Source organism: Conger conger, chromosome 1 (genome assembly GCF_963514075.1).
Source record: "Conger conger chromosome 1, fConCon1.1, whole genome shotgun sequence".
In the NCBI taxonomy this organism is placed as follows: Eukaryota; Metazoa; Chordata; class Actinopteri; order Anguilliformes; family Congridae; genus Conger; species Conger conger.
This window is the reverse complement of record NC_083760.1, coordinates 64036705-64061992: the sequence shown is the minus strand read 5'-3', so window position 1 is coordinate 64061992 and position 25288 is coordinate 64036705. Positions and strand designations below refer to the sequence as shown.

The following is a 25288-nucleotide window of genomic DNA, read 5'->3' as shown; positions in this document are numbered from 1 at the left end:
ATTAGAAGTAACATTCCTTTTTTTACCACCATAAAAGCATTCCTCAGAGTGTATTTTTGTAATGAATCACCTAAAGCTGTAAAGGAGAGGTTTTATTCTCCAGGAACCGGCTTGCACATACTTCATCTTTTGATGAGGAATAATTGTTTCCTTGCATTGTGTCCGGAGTCGATGTGCGTTTCCTGCCCACTGTACTCACGTCTGTTATGCTTGAGTTAGTCTTTGTACCAAATTAAAACACTCACCGGAAGAAATAGCTTCACATATCAAGATAAATATGTGGTCTTAAATTTGAACTTCATTAAATCTATACAAATTTAGAAACAATATGTTCAACCTCAGGCTCATTTAGTTGTACTGTATATGCAAACCTTTTGGTTTGGCATATTCCCCACCCTGACCTCTTTTTTGTCAATAATTTATGACTGTGATTTTGATCTCACTTTCAGCACAGCCAGGGCATCCATGAAATATTGATATGGGTCTTGTTAGGCAGCGCTTTAAAACAAAGTTGGTGCATTGTGTTTCTCCTGTTAAAAAAATCAGTCTCAAAATACAGACGAATAAACTGTATTTTGTGAGGATGGGGCAGAATAGTGGTGAAATTTTAAAAAAGACGAGTAAAAATAAAACTCCTGGACTGCCCCTAAGGTACGTGCCTTTGAAAAAACACACATAAAGAATAAATGGATTGACTCGTCGTGCTGAGACTATGGCATAGTGATTTTACGCCTGGCTGTTGGCTAACAAGACTCCACACTCTCACCGCTGTGAGGCTTGAATGTGGGAGGGGGGGTTGTTGTGTGCTGCAGCTGCCAAAGTTACCGAGGAGACCGCATGAAAAGCCTTCAGGCTGCACGGGTGAGAGGGGGGATTGTCTCTACCCAGCAGGTGAAGGTCTGTTGCTGAGAAAGGGGATTGTCTCTGCCCAGCAGGTGAAGGTCAGATACTTGGAAGAGAGATTGTCTCTTCCCAGCAGGTGAAGGTTGACCGCTGTGATGGTGAATAGTCTGTGCCTACTGTATCAGGGGAAGGTTGACCACTGTGATGGTGAATACTGTGTGCCTATTGTATCGGGGAAGGTTGACCGCTGTGATGGTGAATAGTCTGTGCCTACTGTATCAGGGGAAGGTTGACCACTGTGATGGTGAATACTGTGTGCCTATTGTATCAGGGGAAGGTTGACCACTGTGATGGTGAATACTGTGTGCCTATTGTATCGGGGAAGGTTGACCACTGTGATGGTGAATAGTCGGTGCCTACTGTATCAGGGGAAGGTTGACCACTGTGATGGTGAATAGTCGGTGCCTACTGTATCAGGGGAAGGTTGACCACTGTGATGGTGAATAGTCGGTGCCTACTGTATCAGCTGAAGGTTGACCACTGTGAGAGTGAATAGTCGGTGCCTACTGTATCAGGGGAAGGTTGACCACTGTGAGGGTGAAGAGTCTGTGCCCAGCAGGTGAAGGGCAGCCATTGACAGAAGAAATTGTCTCTGGCAACAGGTAAATTGAATAAGGGAAAAGGGATTGTCCTAGCTAAACATGTCCCAGATACCATAGATGCACAACTTGCGGTAAGGAAAGCCACCACACAGTGGCTATTATTATTATTGCTTCAGGCAAAACTGAACTAGTTGGCAATTTGAGTCCAGTTTACTCTGTTTCAGAGGAAGCCATTTTACTTGCTTTACTTTGGGCTCTCTTTTCCTTACTGTTGATTTTCCACCGGGTAAAGCTACATTTATATATAATCACATCCTGAGCAGTTGCTTTGGGTTTAACTTGTAACTGTAACATTTTATTCTGTACGCCCGAGCCTGTGAGATTGCACCATAAGGCTCTTAAAGTCTTGCTCTGCACTAGAGATCAGACTAAGTCTTCTGACAATGGCTCCCCAACACGTCCCGCTCAGATGAGAAAGACATCCAGCATGTGCTATGGCTCAGGCTTGTGGCATTAAAACGCTATCTCCAGCTCCTCTAATTGTTTGTGTAAGCAGATCCAGCTGAACTGGAGCAGGATGTGTAAGGAGAGTGTAATGGTTTGTGGGCACAGCTATTCTTCTTTCCAGTTGGATTACAGGGCTAGGTGGCATGTAAACACTGAGGGTTGGGGGTAAAGGGCGAAAGGTTGGTCATCGAAAGGATTCAGACAAGACAAGAACTGGAACTAAATAGTTTACGCACTTTTACCCCTGCACCACTCAGATTTAGTGCACAAACCCACCCTTTTTAGTTTTATTTAATGTTGGAATGCCCCTACAGAGGCCTTTCTGTTAAGTTAAGAGAAGCCAGAGAATGATGTGTACTCTCTTTATCTCTCATTCCATCTCACTCTTCTCCATTTTTCTTTCAATTCTTTGCCCTCTTTCCCTCCTAGCAATTCACTGAGGAGCTGTATTCCTCCATAGAGGACAGAAAGCTGGAGCTGCTCTGGGCCAAACTGACATTGGATCTATTTAAACTTCCTTTACCTTGAGAATGAGATCTTGAATACCTGCTATGTTCAAAACACATTTTTACCATTAAGCAGGAAGGCATATGGGTGTTATACTGCATATATATATATGTTTGTTTTATTCAGCAGTAGCTTGATGTTACTCTATAAGTTACACATATAGTGCTAAGTGAGCACTTCGGCATAATCTTGAATAAATTACCATGAAGCAAAAGTTATATGCATCTGTCTAATAATGTGCTTCTAATATGTAAATATGCTACAAATTTCCAAGCAGATTTTCTTTTCCCTGACTCCTCCCTAATTGTTATTCATACTCTGTAATTCATTAAATTCACTGGATCATTATACTTACATAAAATAGGCTAATTAATACACTAGACAATACGCTCTCCAGAGTGCTGGTGTATGCAAAACAAGATTTTCATCAAGTCTGGAAATTCAGTTCATAACAAGACAAAAATATAACTGTTCTCCTTGTCAAAAAAGTCTATGCAACTTCTAGTTTAGCTTTCACAGAGTTACGTTCCTTTTTTTTGGCTGACAGGAAGCTCCTTAGATTGCAGGAACGGCTGATGACTGCGTGCCTCTAATTAGAGTAGGCAGCAGGTCAGAGAGACAAGCTGAAAGTCCTGATGCCTGAAGTTGTGCTGTCGTGCATGATAAGGAGAGGCCCTCCACCTCTCATCCCACTTCAGTCTCTCTCAGGCAGGGTCTCAGATCATTGCCGCTGGAATGAGAAATGAAAGAAAATGGAATAACCTTCAATTCCTTTTCCAAAGCCTTCCCAGTACACTGCAAGACTTTTGTGCTCTTTTCTTTTTGTTCACTAATTGAATATGTGTGTTGGAAAACGAGCATAGGGTGTAATTATTGTTGGATTTTAGGCTAGACAAACCTGAGTTAACGAAATGCACAAACCCTCAGTCTGAGATGCAGTTTAATTACTTGATACCTACTTGGCAAATCTTTACTTATTTATCTTGTATGTTTTTCCCAGATAGAATTCATAAGAGATTCTGTTCAATTCTCCGTAGACTCCTGTTTGGGCAAATTACAGCTGCATCTGATGTCTTCTGTTTGTCTGATCTGGTAGCTTTTCCTTATGGCCGTTTTATTTGTACGTTTTTAAACTACTTATTAATGTATTTAATGCTCAATTCAAGTGGCTTGTCTTGTATAGCTGATACAGTATGAATTTACTTCACACTGCATTGCTTTTGCGGACACCTTTTCCAGTGCCACTGAAAATTGCTTGTTGCCTACTGTATGTGTAAAGGTGCATATTTACTTAAGAAGCTCAAGTTAAGTAGATTGTCATGAATGGAAAAACTACACCGCTGGTTTAAAATACAGCTTTCTGAATCCAACCACAGTTTATGACAACTAAGTTATGGGAGTGAAGGGTATGTGTGTGTTACTAGCATTTTCACAAAACTGTCACTTATGACATACTTATGCATTTATGCTAGGTTAGGATTAATCAACTTTGATAATACACAACACGTAACAAGTATACAGCCCCTTTTTATGTCTTTATGTCTTAATGCACCATAGCAGGTGAAGAGAAAAGCAGTCAGCTGCATAAAACTGTTAGCTTCAGTCAGCAAAAGAACCTTGAGGCTAATTAAGGTTTAATATGTAAATGACACAATTTTTTTTATTCTTGTTATATTTCTTCTATTTATATACGAAATTAATTGAGTGCAGATGTTTGAGGAAGGATGAACAGACTTTGCTTCTGTTTCCACTGGCTAATTACACGTCATATAAATATGTAGAGATTATCTAGTGATTATCTCTCTCTCCACAGGGATGTTTATCTCAAAAAACCTAACTATTCACGCTCATTATCTGACCGTCACTTTTCATATCAAACCCAAAGGCTGCTTGACGGGTGCTCATAAGGACACATTTTTTGACTTCCAGGCTGACACTGAATAGATTTGTGTGTGTGTGTGGGTGTGTGGGTGGGTGCGTGTGTGCGTGTGTCTACACACATGCGTGAGTGTGATGGCATCATTTTGTAATACGCTGAGACCTTGAATAACCCCTCTTGCAACACTAGGGGGACCAAATTATTTTGGGTTTATGTGAGCAGTTTTAAAAACTGATTGCAGTACACAAGTAGTATAGCTCCAGACGCTTGCCACAGAAACCTTTAGTGTTTGTCTTATATGTAGCACAAAGAAGAGGACTGGGACTTGACCTGGCTGAGAATGGACAGCTGACCATCCTGCCTCAGAGATGTGTGAAGGGGCATGAACGACTGCGGGAGGCATGGGGAGAAGCTACCACAGGGTAGTGTATGGGAGAGTGTGCCACAGGGTAGTGTATGGGAGAGGGTACCACAGGGTAGTGTATGGGAGAGTGTGCCACAGGGTAGTGTATGGGAGAGGGTACCACAGGGTAGTGTATGGGAGAGGGTACCACAGGGTAGTGTGGGGGAGAAGTTACGCAGGGTAGTGTATGGGAGAGTGTGCCACAGGGTAGTGTATGGGAGAGGGTACCACAGGGTAGTGTATGGGAGAGTGTGCCACAGGGTAGTGTATGGGAGAGGGTACCACAGGGTAGTGTATGGGAGAGGGTACCACAGGGTAGTGTATGGGAGAGGGTACTGCAGGGTAGTGTATGGGAGAGGGTACCACAGGGTAGTGTATGGGAGAAGCTACCGCAGGGTAGTGTATGGGAGAAGCTACCGCAGGGTAGTGTATGGGAGAGTGTGCCACAGGGTAGTGTATGGGAGAGGGTGCCACAGGGTAGTGTATGGGAGAAGGTACCGCAGGATAGTGTACGGGGCTGGAACATGTGTCTGCGTTGGACTGTAGGCCCCCAGCAGCTGCCACACTGCTCACAAGCTTCAACAGGCTTCTGAGGGCAATATTTGAGACAGGGAGAAAGAAAGAAAGAGGGAAGGGAGATTTTTAAAGCGAGAATGATAGAAAAGAAGATGGTGAGAGTGAAGTCAAGAGAGGAGTAGGGGGAGAAATGGATGACATCATAAGAAGAGGATAGGGAACAGGAACACAGAGAGAAGGAGAGCAGGAGAAATTTAACCAAATCGGGAGGCGGAAATTCAAATCACTGAAATGGCAGTACATGCAGTACTTCTGTACTCAAAAACATGTAAAGTGACTGACAACAGCTCCAGCTGGAAAGACAGGAGATAGCCTACGTTGTGTGTGGAAGGGGGTGAGTCTGTTCTCATTGAGTAAACGGGCTGATGATATGCAAAACATATCACAGTGTATCATTGCACCGTTTGCATTTGAACAAAAGGTTCCTGTATTTGTTCACTTTGCACAGTCTGAATGCTTCACTTGATTTAAAATGTAGAAATGCAGCTGGTGTTTCAGGGTCCAGGGAAGGTAGATGGACATGCCAAATGTATGCTGTAGCATACAGCAGTAATGACCTTTGATCATTAATCACTGATGACATTCATTGATAGGTGCCTGAATGTTTGCTTTGCCTTTTTATTTTGTGAGAGGACATTACATGCTCTTATAGAATGAGAAAATTGGTGAATTGGGAAATAAACCTTATATAGTGGTATTGTAAAGGCCCATGTTGATAACCAAAGTGGTTCAAATTATGAGGCATGACCACTGGAACCTGTTTGGTCTTGAATGTTAGCCAATTGCATTTGCAGTGTGAATTCAGATTTTGCATGCTTTGGTGTGATTATGCAAGAATAATTTATTTCTGTGGTGAATCAAGTATGGTTTTCATGTTCAATGAACAATGCATTGCTTAAATTAGTCATGTTAGATTACACCAGACCTGTTCCTCATTGCATTGATAATGCAATTATATTATAAAGACACAGTTAACAATGCATTTAACAGCTAATGGTGTGGCCTGTTGGTTTTGTAGTCACCGGTCTTTAGTCTATTCATTGATATTTTCATAGTGAATCATGGGATATGCTGTATTCATTTTTTGTTCTGCGACTGCAGCTAAATCAGAAATAATGACTGAAAAGATGTGTTCCCTGGGTGATTGTATTAAATAATCGTATTATGTTTTATTTTTATGGTTTGAAAAACAAATCATCTGCTGACAAGTTAGAACTACATATAACTTTGTTACCCTACACAAATATTAATACATTTTTATAAAGCTGGGGCAATGCTGTGTTATCTACAGACCACAAGTGTTCAAAGCACATTCAGTGAGATTTTTAAAATATCCACATTTTCCGTAACAAACTTGGTTTATGTCTTGTTACATAAATCTTGCCGGCTTGCCCCCACCCTACTTCTAGTGCCTTTGTAAGTTGAGCGGTCCATTTAGTGAGTTGCAGAATGCCAGAAATCAAATGTCCCTTATGAATTGCAAAGTAACCTCTCATTGTGCCCTGACATGTTGGACAGAACAATTGGCTCTGGGTTCAGAATCCACGGAGTTGCACATATCAGAGCAGAGATCCCTCCTCAGAATAATTGATTTAATTTGTTCTTTAGGGAACGGGAATTCTGTGAATCTCGGCTGTTTGGATCAAAACCTTCACTAAGGAAAGACAAGGGCACGTTGCCTTTGTGATTGCTAGACGTTATGCACAATAGGGAGGGCGAATTTAAATCCGAGCCGTTATAGCCGCTGGTATAGTCTCTTATCGTCTACAGGATCCAGGGCTTGTTTAAATCTTTATTGCATTTTGAGCCCCTGCCAGCATCTGCCAGACAACCAAGGCATGAGTAAGATTAACAAAAACAGCTCCTTTACAATTACTAGAACCTTCCTTGTCACTGGATGTTTGACTTAATTTGTGATTGCAAAGCCTTTTTTGTCAGACAGTGCATATAGTGCAAATATCTTTTTTGTTTGTTTTTGCACACCACATTCATGTCAAATCCAGTCCTACTTTCACAGAGAAAATGAAAAAAAGAAATTAAGCTTTCTGGTAACGTCTCCGTTATGAGCAAAAACCAAGATAACCGCTGGCTGAGACGCTCAAGGATTTCAAAATGGAGGCTCGTGTGCAGATCATTGCGAGCCTGGCCCCGTGGCATGCTGTAACTACGGTTACCGTGAGCCAATAAGAGAAGGGGTTTGATCAGACAGCCGGGGAGGTAGGGTCTTGTCAGGTAGATGCTCATGCCTGTTCGTGCCGAAGCAGAGGTCTTGGGGAATGCGTTTGGCCTCCAGAAATAGAGCGGGCGTTAATAAAAACAGCCCAGCTCCATCTATTGATCTAGAAGAGATGAGCCTCTGGCATGAAGAGGTGCATGCGGCCCTCAGAGACTTTGCTGGATGTGGCTGCTGACCAAAGCCTGCTGTTGTTGCTTTACTTTCTGGGGAACAGAAATCTGGCAGGTGTCTTTTGAAAGATCAGAACAACATCAAAGGGGAACATATCAGACTACTGCAGGCTGTAAGATTTAGCTAATCGCTGCTCTGTCAACACAATACATCACAATCACCCCACATCTCATTTGGCCAACACGCTTCGCATTTAAAATTGATATGAGGTGCTCTTAGTATGCAACACTCACATGCGGTATTCCACTTTTGTTTGGTGGCAGTAACCAAATGTGCATGTAGTAATGTTTTTTTTTTATGATGCCTGGCTAGTACTAAGCTTTAGTACTACTGTTTCTCCTCTAGTACAAAATTGAAATGTTTCTCACAAGCAGCAGCGCACAGCACTTTGCATATGAAGCGCACAGAAATAGCTGTGGGATTCCTTCTCCGGCCACAGTGTTATAATAGAGAAAGTAGATCCTCTCTCAGCTACGCTTTGTGCCTGCGTTTCCCTCTGACAGTCGAATAAAAGCTGTCCTTTCCCTGGTCCCTCCCTTAGGACGTGCCCCAGATGAATATAAAAGAAGAAACCTTTCATTAAGTCTTGCTCACAAAGTCAGCCACTTGGTGTGAACTGAGCTGCCTGTGGTTTATTAATGAATAAGTGACAAAATGCTCATTCCCATTCATTTTAGTGTGGTGCTCAGTCCAGGATTTGAAGTGCCCAAGTGTGTCTCCAGACTAGTCCTGTGCATATTGTTTTGACAGAACACATTTGTACTAAGGTGCTTGATACTGACAGATTACAAAAATCAACACCATGTTTTTGAGGGAGCTCCATTCCAGTCATATCGTGTTGACTTTGTTTTTATATTCCTCTCCTAATAATTTTAAGCTTGAGCATCCTAAAATGCTGACATTTTTGGCCAGACAATGAATCGTGGCTTTATCTGCTCCATGTTATATTCAGCAAACTTATCAAAATATGTTTATGAACAGACCTGGACTATGACCCTTTTAAATTTTTCTTGGCATGCCTTGCTATACCCTGCACTAATGTCATCTGTAAATAATGGCATGAAAATGTCTGTATGGTTTCATATTTAATGCAACAGTATGTGCCAGTCACCTACTGTTGTGTAAATATTGTTTGAGGAATGCCAAGCTATTAATTCATGAGAGCCTTGTCGCGCACTCTCTCTCTCTCTCTCTCTTTCTCTCTCTCTCTCTTTTGTTATCTCTCTCTTTCTCTCATGCGCGCTCTTTCATGCTCTCTCTTTCTCTGTCTCTCTCTCTCTCTCCACATCATTATGGGTGTCCACTGCAGGAAGGCTTCAGTGTGACTGCATCCCTCATTCCTCCAGTCTGTGTTGGAGTAGGAGAGCAGAGCAGGGTGCGGTCCGCACAGGAAGTTTTCCCTCGTTCTCTCACCCCTTCTCCACAGCTGCTCCACACATGCGGAGGAAACCACACAGCCTCTCAGGGGCAACTCCAAACACAAACCCTGACTTCTGAGAGTCACTGCTGGGACAGTATCTCTCTCAAATCTCTTACGTTAAAATTCAAGTTGCTTTATTGGCATGAAATACAAATGTAATTATTGCCAAAGCACACATCCATGATCTAACTCAATCAGAATATAATAATAATAATAATAATAAATAACTAAATATGTGTATTGCTATATGTTTGATGTGGGTGATCTGGCTACTGGTCTTTCTCCTTAATAGAATTGCGCATTTTTATTTTTTTGATCGGGAAATGACATTATAATTGGGGATTATTCCTGGAATTTCTCTCTCGCTCTCTCTCATTCTCACTATCTCTTTCTCAAACTGCCATAAACTGCATAGCTGACTCTCGCACATATACCACCTATAGCTACTAACACACGTGCAAATGCACATGCACACACACACTCACATCTACACTCATGTTCAAACACACACACACACACACGCACACATTTACAGAGCAGAATAACTAACACAGCACTGTACTTGAGGACCTGCGTTTACCAAATGTCATCCTCCCAATGGAAGAAAACAGAACTTAATTAACAGCTAGGCCATCTAATTTGAGGGCAGTTACTTTGGGTAGTCGTTTAACTGTCCTGCGCTGGTGATAAACCTCTGTGGCGAAAGGGTGCATTGACTCTGCCGTCATTCTCCCCACCACACTGTGGGCTCGTTGCGTATGTATGCACGCATGTGTGAGAATGTATTTTCATCCCCGGTGTACTCAGGAAATCTGATGTAATTAAATGGAAACTCGCGGTTTGAAACGGATCTCATTGTTGGCAGCTGAGTACATACAGTACAGAATGGAACATCTTGATCAGTGTGTTTGATGTAAACTTTTTTTCTGTGGAAGATAAATAATGCAACGGCTACAATCCTGTAGGCATACATACGTATGCAAATGTATATGAATGTGCATAATATTATTGTACGCTTTACTGCCTCCCGACGTGTGGTTTTTATGGAGCTGGAGTTCGGAAGCATCGCACTGTAATGTATAGTGTTTAAACATAGGAGAAAATGACCTTGAAATTCACTCCGTAATGATTGATGAGAATGGCGGACTGCATTGCCCTGTGTGATGTACACACATTTTATTAGATAATTAGATAATTCTGTTACTGAACAGGGTATGAATGTCCCTCTATGTTACTGGAAGGGTTACTGCTCAGAGTCTATTTTATCATAGCGAGCTCAGATTTCACTGCTCCACAGTTTTATAGCATTGACATCAGGTCTCAGCATCCATCAGTGTTTTGTCTTTTTGCTTCACTGAAAAAATTCTAAAAAATTTTGATTTTTGTCTCGGAAGCTGAAAGTTTCAGCATTCTTCCATTTTCAGGCCCTGTCTGGGTCTCAGTATTCCCGTCTTCTGGCATTAATCTGTGTATCCACAAAGCCCCCTGCCCCCCTCAGCACTCTTCACCCCTCTCACAGAGAGCCAGGACACCTGCAGGCCCTGGCCATCTGTTCCAGTTACACTTCAGGCCCAGCCTGCTGACCTGAGCCCAAACCAGCCTCTGCACATAGTCACAATCAGTGCCTTTAAAATCCCTGTTCCGGGCCTGACCGCGCAGGAAGAAAATAAATAGAGCAGTCCTCCGAGGAGCTCCAGCGCAGACACCAGCTTAAGTGAAAAGGAGGTCTTTGGCAGAGTTTTGCTCCAGGGGAGAGACTGAACCCCGTTGTAGCATCTTGACAGAAGCCCCGAAGAATGCAGCTTGACTCCAAATAATGCGGGAGGACCGCCGGTGATGGAGGTGTGTGAACTTCACGGAAGACGCAGCGGAGAACCTTTTGTCTGCGGCTTCGTTTGCATGCGGGACCCGGCGGAGCGTCGTGACGCAGCGTGGGGCTTGTCATATCGTGTGATATCCTGTTTGACCCCCCTCCTGTTCTGCCTGGAGTAATGCAGCTCTGCCCCCCCCCCCTCCCCTCCCCTCGCTCTGCTCGTGTGTACAGTAAACACATCGCTAGCCCATGAGCCGAGAGCTTGGCGCTGTAATCACACCCACACCGGGCCGGGGAAGCTCCCGGGGGAGACCGTCACAAGTTGCCTCTCCGCTCTGTTTCCTGCCACGCTCATCTGCAGCTGTGCTCCTGTTAGCTTTCCCATAAAAGTCTACCTGCCAGTTTGCCTGTAATAAAACCCTTTGTTTGGACATACTAGCAATCCATAAATATTTCATGAACTAGGTAAACTCAAAGTAGTAGCCAACAGGACTGACTTTTGACTTCTGACTTTTTCCACAAAAAGGTTAACGTTGTTAACAATCCTATACAGAGGGTAATAAAAATTTTGAACATCTTCCCTAATAATGATTAGAGAGTTTATTTTCAGGGGAAATACGAGTATAATAAGTGCCCTCAGTATTGTAAAACACATCAGTGGGGAAGGGCACACACTGCCGTACCTGTGTGCCTGTGCAGGCAGATTGTCTGTCCCTGTGCCGTGTTTTAATGTGGGGATTCTCCGCTCTCGCTGTGAGGAACAATGTCCAACCCCAGAGCGGTGACTGCAGTGCACCCTGGGATAGCCCGGAGTAAGACAGCTTGAACATGCAGTGGCTGCAGGGCGAGGCTGGGCATTAGTCATAGCCGGCGGCACACACAGATTTAGAGTAGCTGTGTCTTTATTTCCACTATGGGGAGATAACTCCCTCTAACCCCTAGAATGTTATAGTTATAGTAATAATATTGTGGTCTCACTCTCAACTGGTTTGGAATGTACCTTGTAATATCCAGTGAGGCAGAAAAGCGCTGTAAATAAATGTTCTTTTTTTGTTGCCACAATTACTATAGTATGGTACTATGGTACAGTATGGATTGTGGTAGAATGTGATAAATTGTGTATTTTTGTCACCGAGATGACTATATCAATAACACTTATTCTTAACATTTTTTATATTTTGATGATAACACATTGCTTAAGACAGAGTGACTTTGTTTGCATGGCTAGAGTCCCAACTGTTTCCATCTGTACAGAGAGTCGTGAATTGGCACACTCCTTTCCTCCACTGAAAAAAACGGAGAATGTAAGGGACTTCATCTTCATTTGACTAGCAAATCCTTTGTAAATTTAATTGACTGCCAAAACCCATGTTGTGTAAGCGACAAAAAAATTAAACTTTTAACTGTCCATCAAAGCACATTGCAGCTGGCGTGTGCAGAGGACGACATTTAAAATGCGGTGGACCGGGTCAGAGTCAGTGTCAGAGTGTTTTAACGCCGAGACGCTGCTCTCTGTGTGCGGATAGGTTTTCCCTCACCGCAGGGGTAATGCCTCTGGGTTCTGTTGGATCAGTGCAGCTGTGTGAATTTGCACAACATATTAGTCTTATTGAGAGAGTTCCTGCAAAAAGGTGTTTGCATTTGAACTTGAAATGAAATCCACTTACTTTCATTGAAGACACAAGGGATTTGAGGGATGAATGCAGCTTGGTTTAACAGTCATGAGTGTGTGCGGATTGTCTGTGCAGATAGCCAGCATACCACAATCACAAAATGCACCTTCTCTATTGCCCCTGTTTTTCATTTTCTCTGCACTGTGCATTCTTCCTCAGGAAATGGCATGTTATCCTCTCTTAATATAAGGTCAGCAACTGAATTCAAGCTGTCATCCAATATCTAAGGAATGCTTACTCGAGGCATTCATGACATGTGAAAATATTCTTGCCTGTAAGTTAATCTGTCCTGTTCCAAATATTTTCAAGATGGCTGCCTGCACAAAACCAGAATGAATGGCACGCAATAATGCAATTATAGACTCACCAAGAAGCATGACACAAACTCATTTGTCAGGCTTTTGATGAAGAGATAAACGCTGTCAACTGATCCACTTAAAACGATTGCTCTACAAGCCCCAGAATGTCCTAGGTACCATTAATGGGAGGCTCTTGAGAAACTGTTTTATCTACTTTGACATTTCTGTCCAAAAGGCAGAGAGCAATGAACATAAAAGATTCTTGTGAAGTTGGGACTTTATTTGTCTTCCAGGAATACAAAATGAGTTCTTTCTCCATATTTTAATTTACACTTCATAGAGAGACCCCCTCCCAATATGATTTAACAAGCCGGATAGCAAATTATTGTTTAATATCATGTCTAGTTTTACTGAACATTTCATGAGTTTTTCTTCTCACTGACCTGAAAATTGTATTTTATCTGTTCTACAAAAAAGGCAATAAATGTTTGTAATGTGTAATTGTACAAAAAGGAGCTCATAAAGGGGTCACAGTAGCTCAGGAGGTACGGGCGGTCTTCTGGCAGCCAGAAGGTTGCTGGTTCAATCGCTGTGTTGAAGTGTCCCTGAGCAAGGCACCTAATCCCCAATTGCTCCCGACGAAATTAGTATTTTACTACTTAAAAGTGATGTGATTTACAATAAGGTGGAGACAGTTTTGTTTTAGTTATTATTTACAAAATAAGGAAATCAATTGTATATGAAAAAAAGGGTTTGTTGATTTTTCCATTTTGTCACAGGGTACAGCCCGTACGTAACAGATTATGACGGACTGTTACTGTACCTAAATAGTCTGAAGGTAAAATTTTGCAGTAATATATTCTGTTTTACCTCACAAAATAGACCAGTGAAGACCAGTAGTATTTTCATACATCAAGGATGAATCTCATATGTTCATATGTCCACAGTGCCTTCCTAATGCAACCAGGAAGTATGTGAACATAATGATTTGCACCTGTGCATGCAGTAAATGCGTATCATGCTATTCCACCAGTTGTTATCTTATGTCTCACTGGTAAAACAGTTCTGCCAGTTAGCCACCTACCCTTTTAAGTATACCCTTTATACTTATGAGCTAATACGTATTAGTGTCTGTGATGGTCCATCCTACTGAAGTGCAGGGCTATACTGTATTGTGTATGTGGGTGCATGTGGGTCTGTGCTTACATGCGTGAGCACTTTTAGTTAAACAATGGGAGTATTTCCACACAGGCTTACTGCTTTGAGTCAAAATATTTGATAACAGGCATAAAATCGCTGACACCAGAGAAGGTTTTACAGTTAGTCTCTCCTTGCCAGGACAGCAGGAAATGGGAAACACATGTACTGTATCTTCAGCACTCGCTGTTTTCTGTAATGGGCCGGTGGCCGGGTGCAACTCTCTTGTGGAAGAAGCAAATTATTCTGTTAGCCTGAAGGTAAAGTTAGCATCTCTTTAGGTTTCCAGAGCTGAGTATGTTTAAAAATTACCATTTTTATTTCGCTTCAGAGCCATGGAAAAGCGAAGCAGTCAAAATTCTCTTTTACCGACTGCTGAATCTTAAACGCATTGCAGGTCCATGTCTAATCAGGGCTATAGCCAAACACACTGATTCAGCAGTAACTCAAGGTGTGCTCTCTGTACTATGCCGTTGAACCAAAAGGTCACAGGTCAGTCGACGTGACCTCTCACCCTGGGGTAATTCTAAAACAAGAGGAAATTATGCTGTAGCTAAGACATTTTAAAAACACGCTCAGACTATTTCCCAGGATGACTCATATACATTGCGTGTATTTTACTGATTATGGTAAAATTCCTCCCTCAAGCATGTAACAGTGGTGCCTGACCTAGAATTCAACCCTACAATATAGAACTGCATATAGATTCAGTGAACCAGTATGTCACACAGCTACTTGTTCATGGTGTACAGTGTACACCAGACATTTAAACAGCACCAGCATGGACTGTCAGTCTTTTAGACTTACTCCCTGGACTGCTAATGCCCGGTTACACTACTGTTCCACGGCAGTGTTTTGACATTTTCAGTGCAGACACATATGGGAAGTATGGTGAGGCTGATGTTTAATTATTAAACATTACTCATATATTTAATGCCGTTAAGACAATTGTACATCCATGAGACAGGAAAATCTGTTGTGCAGCTACACTCTAGGTCTTAAGCAATACAAGCTAAGAAATGCAAGATTTTTTTTATACCAGTGTGACAAATATGAATGTGTTAATAGCCCACTTTTTCTGGTTTAAGCTTTCGACAAGGGTCAGTCACCCAAAATTGATAGTACTTCAAACTCATGGCCTGCACCAGCAAATCATATAGAGATTTCTGAACATGATAAACTTGAGCATTAAGCTTCACAAACAGGAACCCTCCAACCACCTCAGTCCCGGAGAGAATACGAGTGTTGATGCAGTCATTATCTGTGGCTAATGACTGTGGTGGGAAAAGGTGGAGTGCCATTATTTTCTGTTGGTTTTTAGCTTTGAGTCCTGAGTGGGTTAAAACAACCCATCCAGCTGCAACCCCTTTGTGGGTCCCTAACTGATTCCAGCACTATTGGCCTGGGAGCCTCAAGCCAAAGTCTACCAGTGACCAAGTCTTTCTCAGGGGCAATGGGGTGTTTGTAAAGAGAATTCCTTACCTTCCAACACCACCTCCCCCACCAAGATTTTAATTTCTTTCAAAAGCTGCATTATCCTTGAAGCTCTTCTGGCATTCGGTTAAATAAATGTTTGGCACCTCAAGAGATGCCTTAACTTTTCCTAATCAAAAACACAAAATCCCAAGCCTGCCCAGTTATCCGCTCTCCTTGTCACATCCTGTACACACTTTCATATTTTTCAATCCAAAGCCATTGCTCCCTGCATCATGACCAAAATTTAATTAAGAAATAATCCTTCAAAGAATGCCTGGAGCGTAGCGTTTTTTTCTCCCCCGTTCATGTATATCTTTGTTTTCCTTGGCCGTCCAGCCTCGCAGCTCAGACCCACTGGTTTCTGACACTGTCTCCATAACGGAGCAGGCTTCGAGGCCTTGACGGATAGACTGTTTCATTCTGTGTTTTTCTTTCCCAGTCTCTGACACGCTTCTCTTCAGGATACCGGGCCTGAAAAAACTCTTACAGTCGTGTTATTTTGACTTGAAAGCATACTTTGTTGATTATCGAATTGCTAGTTTTAGGTATTTGGTTAAGTCAACTCCACTGGCTGCGTATTAAATAAGCAAAAATAAACTTCTGGATTTAATGTGTGCTCTTGGTACCCTGGACATTTTACAAATACTGTAGTAATTAAACCGATTCACCACACAGCTGGGTCCACCAGTGTATGTGTGCTGAGGATTTATCAGAGCGTAACTTCTCACTTTCAAAATAATGGTTTGACATTTCTGAGAAAGATATGCCTCTAAAGTAATTTCTGCTTTAAATTAATTCCGAAATATGTGAAAAAGACAGAGAATGAAAACACCCAAGTGTGTCTCTTAAATGGAGGATTGATAAACTATGCACTTTCCCTGTGTTTTTTGTAGAAACTAATCCAAGGTTGCCTTTGAGACTAATAAGTGAGATTGATGGATGATTGAATACGCTCCATGGGTTTAAAGCCGTTTGAAGCTGTTTACAGCTCAGAACAGGTCTCGGTCTCCGGAGAGAAGAGGCTCCAGATGTTTGAATGAGATCTTGCCATGGAGTGAGCAGAAAATTATATTGAGTTCTGGGAAGCACTGACCCTTGAACACTGTGTCTTTTCAAAGGAAAGTGGGAGACATGGGACAGGAATTAGTCAGACACCGCCAGTGAAAGTACAGTGCACTAGCCTTTTGTGTTCTCAGAGGGAGACCCTGCAGTACTGTATCTGCAGGGTAAATATGGTTCCCTGCATTTTGATGCAAAATTATTTCTTCAGAATACTTTGTATTTGGCTGAAAATGCTGGGGTAGCATTGCAATCAGTAGCTTTTGGACTTTATTTTTTTTAAATATACATCCTAATAAAGCGTCACATGTTGTGATTTTACACATCCTGTAATATTTTTAGACATTATGGTGGAGTGGAGATGGGGGTCTTTTGGTGCGATGGGGTGAACATATCAAACCAGAACATTTGTGCCACTTATTTGTTAGGTTTTCTGTTTCAAGTCCTTCGTAAGATGAGTGCTGTATGCACAGTGGCTACACAGTGAACGGTGTTGAAGTTATAATTACAGTAATGATGGAAACATTTGCCCAAGACAATGGATCACTGAAATCATTGGTGGCCATGGTAACGCACGAGTACTGGCTGAAATGCCACATTCCTGATGTTAACGACTGGAAACTTTTAATGCTGTTTAAATCCAGTGGGGAGTCAGATTCTTAATTAAATTTATGTCTTTAAGAATTAAATAAGCCTGTGTTCTTCAAAGTTATTCATGTACAAGATGGGCTTAATAAACGTCAGCTTTTTTTTCCTCAGCTGAGAAAATACATTGGGAAGGACGTAATGGCACTCCCAGCGACTTAATTAAGTGGTATTAGATGTACTGTAACAGGCCTCATACAGGAGAAGAAGGCTAAAAGGGCCATGAGCCCCCCTTAATATAAAGTATATGAATGGATCATGCATGTTGAAATAATGGAAAACCTATGCCAGTGGCCATAGAAAGGGTAATCACCTAGACAATAACAACCACTGTTGCCTGTTGATCAGGGAAAATCCAAATCATAATGACACATTCTTGTACTTGATACCACTCAAATAATTAATTTTAAACCAAAAAATTGCCATTGTTTGTCATGAATAGTTTTTTGTTGTTTTATCAGTGCTGAGCAGGTGTGCCTTTGTGAAGACACACAGAATGAACAGGAGTCTATCCAGAGAGGATTGTTCAGAGCGTGAAGTCATGCTGTTTCCATTAGCTTGGGTGCAGAAATCCTCAGGATATGTCCTACAATTCCCCTCTCATTCAATTCTCCTCTCTCGCTTCAGTAAGCCCAGCCACTGCTAGTTTTCCAGCTGGCAAAAATCCTGTCTCAAATTAGATTGTGTCTGTGGTTCTTACTGAGATCACATGAGTATCATTTAAATGGGGTGTTATTTTACCTCTTTTTCCAACTTCAGAATATAACATTTATTAAGTGGTACCTTTTTATGGAATGTTTTTGTTTAATCTCAGTGAGCCCTGAGATTAAAATCATGAATAAAATAAAGCGTGATTTTAGTACATATTTTTGTGATTGCAATTATGAAGAGATACCATTATAATATTCCAGTCAGGACCTTTGCTTCAGTCAACCAAATGCACAATTCTACATATTGAATGGAATAGTTTCAGTAATGGTGGCCATTTGTTTTTCATGAAATATTGGAGAGAATGAGATCAGTTTGTGAGCTGCAAGCTATAAACGTTTCTCAAAATGGAATCTGTGAAAGCAAAAGGCGGTCTGAACTCAAGGCGCCAAGTCTGGACAAGGAAATTTAAAGGATGAGAAAATGTAAAGGCCACCTCAATTTGGTCCCAGAAATTAAGAGTTAGTTTGATGTACCACACCGAGTAAATGGTACATTCATTCACCCACATCAAACAAGTAAGAATACTGACTGCATAGAACATCTAACCAAACTCCATTTTATGCTTTCAAAGAACAAGCCTAGGTGCCCTTTCACTATTAGTGTTGGCTCTGTTTACATTTTCTTGAGTCAGAGACAGAAATGGGCACTGAAAGGCAGAGATTTCCCCCAGCAGCTGGGAAAAGCACCCTGACCCTGTCCCTCCCCTCCTCTCTGTGAAAGGTGCATGGCCGCACAGAGATAGGCTTCTGATGTCGCCTGTGCTTTCCGACAGGCTCCATTTTCTAAATCTGGCACAACAGACTAGTCCTATTGTCTGCCCCCTCGTCTTCAGCATGTATTAGTTCCTAATGATATCTTTTTAGCGGGGCTAAAGTGCTCAGGTCCGGTGTCCAATCGCCATTGTGCCGCAGAGAGCAGCTGGCCAAATTGGATATGGCCACACCCCCAGATCCCACCCATTGGCTCCATCTGGGCCAGGGACGTGGTTCCTCTTTGATGGCATTGGAGCGGAACACTACATCTGTTCTTACTAAGCCCGGGCCCTGAAACAACAAATTCCATTGTTGACTTTCTCAGTGTGAGATACTGTATTAGACTCTGGGGCAGACTACCATAGACCATGCAGTTGTTAATCATTTTTACCATAGATGGGGGGGCCAGTCAAGCCGGACGGACTTATATTTTCTTATCCAGGGTCCTCGCTGTGGGCTCGTTCTGAGCTTCAGAGTTGGTCTCATTCACACTTTAAAATAAATAAGTACTTGATTTATTTCACACCAAGGGCTCAACCTAACTGCAATGTGCTCTTCCATTTACCTTTTATTAAATATTGTTTACTTAATTTCGCTAATGGTTATCAGATTTTGCAATAGACATTCAAACATTCATGTACCATGTATCAGGTGTGAATTCCATTTGTATTCTGTAGCATAGTAGCACACTTGTAAACACAAGGTTTGAGATTCAAATACAAGGCAGAACACTGGGTGTGTACCCCTGAGTGTGGTATTTAACCTGTATCACTTCAATAAATGTTCCGCCGTACAAATGAATAATGTCGTATGTTAAAATGTAAGCCGTGTAAGTCATCCTGGATCAGAGTGTGCAGCGAGAAAATAAATCAAATAAATATAATAGCAAATGGAAGACACGATACAGCTGTAGAGATAATGCGGGCTCCCGCGAGGACCCACACAGAGCAAATGAGGTGTCCGTGGGGTGCCTGAGCAGACAGGGCCTCGCTCTAATTAGTCTCCGGAGCCTCATTTGGTGGCGGGTTTAACATGAGCTAATCAATGGCCACAAGTCTGCTGATGCGTGCGAGAAGCTTCCCACACAGAGCTCCTCCTCACAGGTCTCTCACCTGCACAGCACGACCCCTGCTTTTCATCAGGCTTCCCCCCTTCCCCCTCTCCCTCCATCCCGCTCTCTGTCTCCTTCCCTCCGTCTCTATGCCTCTCCGGCGCTGTCTTGCTCTTTCTACATTCTGTACCAGTCGCTGCTTCTGTGTACTGTCCCCCCCCCCCTCTCTCTCTCTCTCTCTCTCGCTCCTCTCTCTCCAATACAGCATTGTAACAGTTGCTCACATATCAATAGCAGTGATCTCATGTGTGGCGATTCCACTATTTATTGTAATAATATATCCATAATAATGACGTAAGAATGACTGATGATGATGATGGGTCATTCGGCCCTTCTAGGCTTGTCATTTTGTAATGAAATGCTTAAGACAAATAAATGTACAATGTTGCAGTAGCAATACTCTGTGTAATGGTGACAGTATAAACAGAAGTAAAATATAAATGATTACTCATTGCAGTGAGCAACACTGCACTCTACAGTGTTGTTTCGCTTTCTCTTTCCCCTCATCTCACAACCTTCTCACTCTAAATTTACGGACAAGATCACACCGTAAGGGTTTATCATTTGCTAATAAGCCTGGATTATCTCTCTCTCTCTCTCTCTCTCTTTCTCTCCCCCTCTCTGTCTCTTTCTCACTCTCTCTCATACTGTGATTGCAGTCACTGTGAGAAGGATAAAAAGGTCAAATCCATTCCAGACTGTAGTGAGCTGAAAGACCATGTGGGAGAATATTCCGGAGCATTAGACTGTTCCTCCCCTTTTTTTGCTTCACTGCCCTGCAACCCAAGACTCCTACAGTATACATTTCCTTTCATAATCAGCAGAGACCATATCTCCATATTAATGAATTCAGCGAATGAGAATAAAACGAATTTAAATGAAATGGGGTGAGGGGTTTGCATTTATTATCTGGCAACACATTGACTGGTGGCTATCTTTTATTTTCTGTCATACCATCCCACGTCTGGTCAAGGCATTTTTCCAAGATGTTCTTTCTATATTCCTGGCATGCACGGCCACATGTCCGCCAGGAACTGATTTCTAAGAGCTGGAGAGACAGAGAGCGGGAGAGAGCGAGAGAGAAACATACATTATTCATGGATGCGGTATGGTCACCCCAGGAAAGCGGAGCTTAAGGAAGGATAAGCCAGCCAGAGTCAGGATGTGTGTTGGTTTGATTCTCTCAATAAAAAAACAACGGGAGGCGTGTTTACCACTCTGCATATGGCCACTCACCTTCCGGGCTGAAGCCACCTTCACCACGGTGCCACACTGTCCTAATAAGAGCCAGTGGTGCTCTGACCACTCCAGTGATGGTGGTAGGGCTGCAGAACAGTGAATATCAGTAATAATGCATCTTATGTTCAGTCTGCAGCCAGAAGGCACCTGCTAATTACCTTGTTTTAAAATTTGACTAAATAAATTGTTCCATTGTCAATGGAAGGGAGCTGCAGAACACATATTGAGTGGCACTATCTGTTGTGTGGGGTGTTCATCAGCAAATGGTTTTACAGACATTTGCTCAGGTTGAGCATTTTATTTTATTCTTTTACAATGTGAATTTAATGTTGATGTTGTTGATAGAATTTGACATTGAATGGGTCTGTGTCTCCTTTTGTTTCAGACTGCGACTTCAGAACAGTCAGGCACAGAGGATGAGGACTGAATGGCCTGGATGGGAACACCTTTTCTGTTTAATTCATTACGTGCTTCAGAGGACATTTTCAATGGTACGCACTTTGGTGGTCACGACAGACTCCTCAGATTAATCGATCATGTGAAATGCTGATTCACTTTCAAAAAGAAAATATTGCTGTACATCGCTGAAGTATTGGCAATGTTTGAATGCCGACATTGAATTCACAAAGAGTAACTAAAAAGAGTCTAGCTGAACGGATGTTGATGCACAGTGAGTGTATGTATCTATTCCTATATCATGTCCACAGAAACACACAGTACACGCTGACAGAAAGACAGCCACACACACACACACACGCACACACACACACAGCATGTGTCAGCATGCTTTTACTTCATTCTGTAAGTCTTATCAGGGGCAGACTCATTAACGTAGGAGAATGTTATCAATAATTCTTTCACATGATGCTATCCCTTGGGATCAAAAAAGTATATAATAAGCCTCTACAGTCTGCCATTCTTCCTCTGTAATGACATCACCACATACATCACTGTAAAAAAAATGCTCAATTTGTAGTTGTAGTAGTAATAGTAGTAGTATTAACTAATAATAATAATAATAATAATAATAATAATAATAATAATAGTGCATTATTTGTATGCCAGTAGTTGAGCTGCTGGTATATGATGGTGCATGTTCACACCTACAGGGACAGTGCAAACAGGACCATTGCATTGACCACAGATCGGGTTGCATTCAGTTCTGCTGAATGCGATGTTATCTTGTGTTGAACCGTACTTCCAGTGCAGCGTCCCTGCGTACATATTACACAGGTGTGTACTGTATGTTAACATGTTATGGGCAATACACTTGCATTGGTGCTACCATGTAGGTAATACATGGATCCTTTAGATTTAAACAACTGACCTGGAAAATCTCGATAACCTAAATCTGTGTTTATAATGTAACACTTGTATTATTATTAATGGTAGTGGTAATAGTTGTAATAATTCTCATTTTTGATAAGGGACGCATGACAATCATCCTGAGTTTTCATTCCATAACTGTCCTCTGAAAGACAGGACTGAAAATGCAGTAATTCACTCCCTTCTCAGGTTTCAGTTAGTCTTTCTCAAATTAAGTCTTTTTTTATTTCGCAGTAATGAACATGTGTGGGTTATTGAGCTTTTCCAGTGAGAATTACATTAGACAGGGAGGGGCCACTGATCCCCTGCAGGGAGTTTGGGAGGAGCCAGGGTTCACTAGTGTCTTCCCTCATTCGCCAGTCTCTCAGCTACCAGTTACAAGCCACACCCTCTTTGGGCCTCATCACAAGGCCTTATCTGTCACCTGACCGCTACCCCTGAAGAGCGAAATACTATTTATACTCAACCAAATTCTTCCACAGATGGACCATGCTGCTACGGTACTCTCTCTGCGCTTTGCCTCTTGTGTGTACCAATCTCAGACTGATTTATCAGTTTATAACTTGTTTTAATGGTACTGCGTTATGTTTATTAACAATCTGGATCCTTCTTTATTATTATGGAGACACTTGCTGAAATGAGAACAACAGATTGATTTGCTCCAAGTATCGTCTCTCTGTGAGAATGTTGAAATCAACTTGATCTGTGGATATATAAGCAATGCTTCAAATGTGCTGTAGGGCTGTAGCTTAACTGAATCAGACCTGTTCAAGAGAGAACCCCCCCCCCCCCCCCTTTATATATAATAAATACTTGGAGCTATAATATACATATGTACCACTAACTGGGACATATAGTCCTATCGAGATCCCAGATATGTACAAATGCTCTCGTCCTGAAACTCCTTATGGTCAGGGGGGTGACACCTGGCAGAGATCACTTACTACATTGCCATTTTATTTTCTCCACCATATTGCAGTCTGCTGCAATTACAATATTTTTACATTTTTACTTACATTGCAGGTATTTTCGCTCTAATAGCCGACTCAAATATGTCCATGTACAGTACCTAGGCCTATACATACATATTGAAAGCGCTTACACACCGCAGTTTTTTCAGTTTAGGGGTTTCGCTCTTGGTGGGGAAAAACCCTTTGCCTTGTGGCTGTGGGTACAGCTTTAATCGTGTTACTATCGTATGGATAACATGCAGAGCAAAGGCTAATTGAAATAGTTGGAATTATTTTTTTCTATTAAGAATGCACTTTTAAAAAGATCTTCTTTGCTCAACATTCCATCTTAAAGTTATGTCACTTTGCACCCGAATTGTCCTTAATGTCACTTGTGCGTGAAGGTAAACTTGGTGGCGATGGAATCTTTCTATATAGGAAAGCGCTTTAACAGTAAGATGCGGGATGAATAAGACATATTTGAAGCGAATTGTGTATCAGTTTAATCCTTGACAAGTATGGATATGTTTAAATAAAGGGAGAGCAGCCTTTAATAGTGTTCAATAGTGTGGCAGAGCTGCGATAAAGAGAGAACGACTGTACGTTAAGGCACTAAGGCTTTAAAAGATTCCCGGACCCGGGCAGTGTTAGCAGCTGAATAATTATTTTTATACGTTAAGCACACTTTCTTAGTATATTATCGCATTTCCTTTTGATCTGGCAGCAGCTGCATCGGCAAATACGGAAAATTGTATGTCAGTGACTGCTGCGTTGAGTTTTTAAGCACTACGGTCCTTTTGAACTTGAATGTTTTCAAAAATGTGTCCTCTCAAAAGGATTAGTCAATGAAGTACGAAGAATAGCCTACATAAAAATAACAAGGATTGTAGGAATACACATTAGCACTGTGACGGTTAAAATGATCATCGTTTTAGCGTAATCATTGGCTCTTGCATTATCTCCGTAAAATAGGCTATAACATGAAACTATATAGGCTAATATTTAAGGGAATTAATCATTGGGTTCCCCGGTTTGCTATATTGGATATGTTATGGAATGTGTAGTCCGTACCACATGTTATTATTGGATACTTATGTTCATCTGTGAATATTTAATCATTTTGTAACCTTTGTTATAAACCGTTTAGGCTGTATATAGCTGAGGCAAAAAGCCTCCTGTAAAATGTAATGGTGACGCTTAAAAATGTTGCGTTTTGGGTCACGAATGTCCCCTTTACGCTGTTAAATGGAGGATTCATATATATTTTTGGCCTTGTTGATTTCTTATCGCATAGACGTGTATATTCAGAAAGACCTTGGTCTTCTAGTGCATCCCTGCTGCGCTGAACACCGAATCCTCCTTTTCGAGTTTAAAAGCTTCACTTGCATATTTTCTTTTTTGTATGATGCACTGAAAATACATACTTTTGACAAGCGGTTTGGAACATAGAAGTGTTACCAGTCACTTTATAAACTCTTAAACTCCATATATGGTAGAGTAGCTGTTGCATTATTTGTTACAGTATGTATGTAATGTTACTATGGAAGATGTAATGTCCTTCTGTAAATGTTGTTTATTGTTGTTTTACCTGAAATAAAGTTTATTAATGCTGAAAAATGTGGAGTATATTATTCATCTGCATTCCGTTAAGTTGGTTGGAAATCTATACACACAGTCTTCCATAGCCCTTTGTCATTTACAGCATACCAAATCTGTATTTCCTCCAAGATTTGATATGTATTCTGTTCAGGCTGGCTGACTTTCTTTTTTGTCCAAGCTATTTTAATTGCATGGTACTATGATTACCATTCACTTTAAACAAACGTAATTGCTCCTTATAGATACTTGGTTCACCTATTATAATTGTCTTGTCTTTGTTGCTGTATAAGTTGA

At 41.6% G+C, this 25288-nt stretch overlaps 1 protein-coding gene across 2 annotated transcripts in view; it reads left to right on the top strand.

Annotated features, from left to right (window-relative positions):
* The window catches only part of cdk14 (cyclin dependent kinase 14), a 139653-nt gene extending 114641 nt beyond the window's left edge, over positions 1-25012 (top strand). For both annotated transcript variants that reach the window (XM_061263847.1, XM_061215568.1), the window contains one exon: positions 21505-25012. The gene's annotated coding sequence lies outside the window, so the exon portion shown is untranslated. The remainder of the gene's footprint in view (positions 1-21504) is intronic.
* Positions 25013-25288: the final 276 nt, after the last annotated feature.